The 3,951-nt window shown below is 40.9% G+C and overlaps 1 pseudogene across 1 annotated transcript; it reads right to left on the bottom strand.

The window, feature by feature from the left end:
* Positions 1-1,614: 1,614 nt before the first annotated feature.
* Positions 1,615-2,878, bottom strand: LOC100384979 (DNA repair protein RAD51 homolog 1 pseudogene; annotated as a pseudogene). The gene has a single exon (XR_008482140.2). The product of XR_008482140.2 is annotated as a DNA repair protein RAD51 homolog 1 pseudogene (transcript).
* Between the last annotated feature and the right edge of the window lie 1,073 nt (positions 2,879-3,951).

Raw genomic sequence — 3,951 nt, forward strand, 5'->3', positions numbered from 1 at the left:
TTTGGAAACAATTTAAATTCCTTCCTTATCACTGAAAGTACAATGAAAGGGATCACTATAATTCCTATGAGATGTTAAGTGGGAAATAAATTCAGTTAAGGCAGAAGCCAGCCTTTTTCTAGACAGTAATTTTAAAATCTGGACCATGAGATATTTAAACAACTTATAGATGTAAATTGTCTTCCCCCTTTTAAATAGCTGCCTTATCTGTCCTACAGCTATGTAAATGGAAGTCAAAGAAAGAATAAACACTTCACATTTAATACATCCTGTAAAGCGTATCTCTCTATCCAGTTTCATGATTATATTCTATTCTAAACCCCTTTATTCCATATCATGTGTCTGGATCTAGTGTTTTACAAAGCTGCCACTACAATCTATTCCAAGGATTATTTTTCCTAACACACATTGTTTGTCAGGTCACTCTTTTGCTTCAACTCCTTAAATTGTACCACTTAACTGACTGACTCATTAGTTAATCAATTATTTCACTCTATGGATATTTTATTGACCTGGAAAGGGTTTGTGCTAAACACTGAGCAGAGGGAAAGAGGTAGTGTAATACACACACACACATGCTTGCGTGTGAGCACAAGTTATAAATGCATGCATTTCCGGAGCCTTTTTCATGATCACTTCCAACAAGTAGCATTATGTTGCTTTAGGAAGATAATGTGTCATCTGTGTTAATTAATGATGAAGATCATTGCCAGTGGACCCAGACTTTCCAAGTGCAGACAGGGTCTCAACCATTTATTGTCCTTGAGATCCTAAAAGGTTACTAACTCCTTTGGGCTTTACATTATTCCTCAATAAAATGGGAATTGTCTTAGTACTAACCTACTGGGTTGTTTTGAAGTTTAAATAAGTCAGTTTATATAAAGTGTTTAAACCGGTGCCTGATACATAAGAAGCCCTTAGTACATGTTAATCATTATTAATTTCCAGCTCTCACTTATTTTTATAAAGATGATCTTCTAACTAGGAAGCCTCATACTTATTCTAATAAGTAATCAATAGAAGGAAAAGCTGGGGAAGAAGAAAGCCTAGTGGGATTTGTTTTGGCTAGAGCACAGATTTTTCAAAGAGAATAAAGAAAAGAGAGAGAAGATTTGGAGAGGTATAAGAAATATTGAAAGCAACAATTTTAAAGAAAATGTCATACTAATATTTCAAACATTTAGAATTTTTTTTTCCCTTTACTACTTAGCTCACGCATTTTATTTTACCATTAATTCAGAAGTGACAGAAGGGTCGAGTCTCTCCAGCTTTAGTTATCTTAGAAACATAAGATTGTCCAGTAGACAGCTTATAAAGACCCCCAAGTCATTCCCAAGGCACCATGTCAAAGATACATCGTACCCCTCCTCCAAAACCAAAGAAAATACAGAGATTAATACACCCAGAGGAATACACAGTTTAGATTAGTTTGTGACTACTTAGCTGTCTCCTGTTTACACCATCAGAAAAGCTGATACAATAGCTGTTTTCCCAGAAGCCTTTTCCTGGTAGTCAAAACAGGAAGAGGCTTGTGGAGAACACCAGGGAGCAGTGCAGTGCACTCCCATTAGGCTACAGCACTTAAGGTTTTTAACAGAAAAAAAAACCAGTGATTCAGTCTTTGGCATCTCCCACTCCATCTGCGTTGATGGCAAACATAGCTTCAGCTTCAGGAAGACAGGGAGAGTCGTAGATTTTGCAGATTCTGGTTTCCCCTCTTCCTTTCCTCAGATACAATCTTACCTGGTTGTTGATGCATAGGCAATGATGTTTCCTCCAATAGGTTTTTTGGGATCGGCCGCAAACATGGCTGCTCCATCCACCTGGGCTACCACCTGATTAGTGGTTACCACTGCTACACCAAACTCATCAGCAAGTCGCAGAAGCATCCGCAGAAACCTGGCCAAGTGCATCTGCCTGGCTGAAAGCCCGAGTAGTCTGTTCTGTAAAGGGCGGTGGCACTGTCTACAATAAGCAGTGCATACCTAGATTCTACCATCATGGCTGATGCTTGCTAAAGGAGCTGGGTCTGGTGGTCTGTGTTGAATGCTCGAGCATATGCTACATTATCCAGGACATCACTACCAGAGAGACCATACCTCTCAGCCACTGCTAGCAGCCGTTCTGGCCTAAAGGTACCCTTGGTGTCAATGTACATGGCCTTTCCTACACCTCTGCCCCGGTCAATGGGAAGCTGGCAGGTGACAGCCAGTGTATGACAGATCTGGGTCTTCCCAGTTCGGAATTCTCCAAACATTTCTGTGATAGAGCCAGTCTCAATTCCACCTTGAAGTAGTTTGTCAAGCTCTTTAGAGCCAGTAGTAATCTGTATGATCTCTGACCGCCTTTGGTGGAATTCAGTTGCAGCGGTGAAACCCATTGGAACTAATTTGGCTGCTTCAGACAGAATTTTATCAGCTTTGGCTTCACTAATTCCCTTAATATTTATTAGCTCCTTCTTTGGTGCATAGGCAACAGCCTCCACAGTATGGAATCCAGCTTCTTCCAATTTTTTCACATCATTGGCATTTATGCCACACTGCTCTAACCGTGAAACAGGTTGTGGGCCAAAGCTTTCTTCTTCCACTGAAGTATCTGCATTTGCTTCAATCTGCATCTGCATTGCCATTACTCGGCCCGCAGCGCTGCTCGCTCCAGCGGGCCGCGCGCTCCAACTTCAGCCCGTGGGCCTAGCACGCGCGCGACCTGAGCGGACCCCAACGCCCCTGGGTTGCGCTCCACTTTTCTGTTCGCTTGCCCCAGCCTTGTGCGCACAACCCAGGCGAGTTTCAGCTCCCAGCTTCGCGCCTCTGCACGCGCTGCGCTCTCATTAGGGATCGGTCTCTGGCCGCTGTCGGCCCTCCGCCGGCAGCTTTCCAAACCTTTAGAATTTTAAAGAGAATATAGTCAAGATTAAAGTTGCTTTTATTTATTTATACTTGCTAGATGATTTTTAAAATTCATTTATTCATCAAATTATTAATGAGTTAAAAAGCCATGCATTTTGTGCTGGGTACTTGAGATAATCACACATGAAGAAACAACTAAGTTCCCGTCAGTATTTAGTTTCTGTTCAGAAAGAGTGACAAAAATTCTTTCAATAATTCATCATAGTAAATTACTAAACACATTAAACTACTGATGTGGCGACTGCCATAATGGAAAAAGTAGGTGAGTTTGATTTACTCAGGGTGGTCAACAAAGTTTCTTCTGGCCTCTGAAGAATAAATGAGAGAGCTTGTTCTAGGAGCCGCAGGAAGATGCATGTGGCCGGGATGCATTCAGGGAGGCAGATTCTAGAGTGAACAAAGACTAGAGGCGTAGAAAGGTATCAGACCATTAGAGCCACGCAAGTTGCATTAAGGATTTTGATATTTATTTTGGGGAGAAATGGGTTGATGTGATCTGTTTTTTAGGTACTGTGAAAACATTTTTTCTCAAACAGAGACTGACTGAAATAGAAGAGAATATGTAGATGGACCAAGGTGTGCACAGAGCCGCTCCCTTTTGGAGATGCTGGAGATTCTGTTTCCTTCCTCTTTCCGGCTGCTAGGGACCTTTGCATTATGAGGCCAGTACTTCAACTCCGAGTGAGTACTGCTAGTAGCATGGAGTAGGGTAGTGATACTGCAAATGTAGGTGAGTATACAGATCTGAAAGCTATTTGGACATGAAATCAATACATTACATTAGTAATCATGAAATAGATGTGAGAATTAAGGAGAGGAAAAAACTGTAATGACTCCAAAGTTTCTGGCTTAATTAACTAGTTGGTTAGATAGCAGTTGTAATACTGGGAAGACCGGAGGGAACTAAAAATTGGTTTGGGATTTATTTTTGCCTCTATAACAAATTGTCTTCAAAATGAAAGCAGAGTTTATCTAGGGTTAAGATATCAACCTAAAGAGAAGAGTACTGATTAACTATGAATAGATGATTTTGAAATTTACT

Source organism: Callithrix jacchus, chromosome 6 (genome assembly GCF_049354715.1).
Source record: "Callithrix jacchus isolate 240 chromosome 6, calJac240_pri, whole genome shotgun sequence".
NCBI classification, from domain to species: Eukaryota; Metazoa; Chordata; class Mammalia; order Primates; family Cebidae; genus Callithrix; species Callithrix jacchus.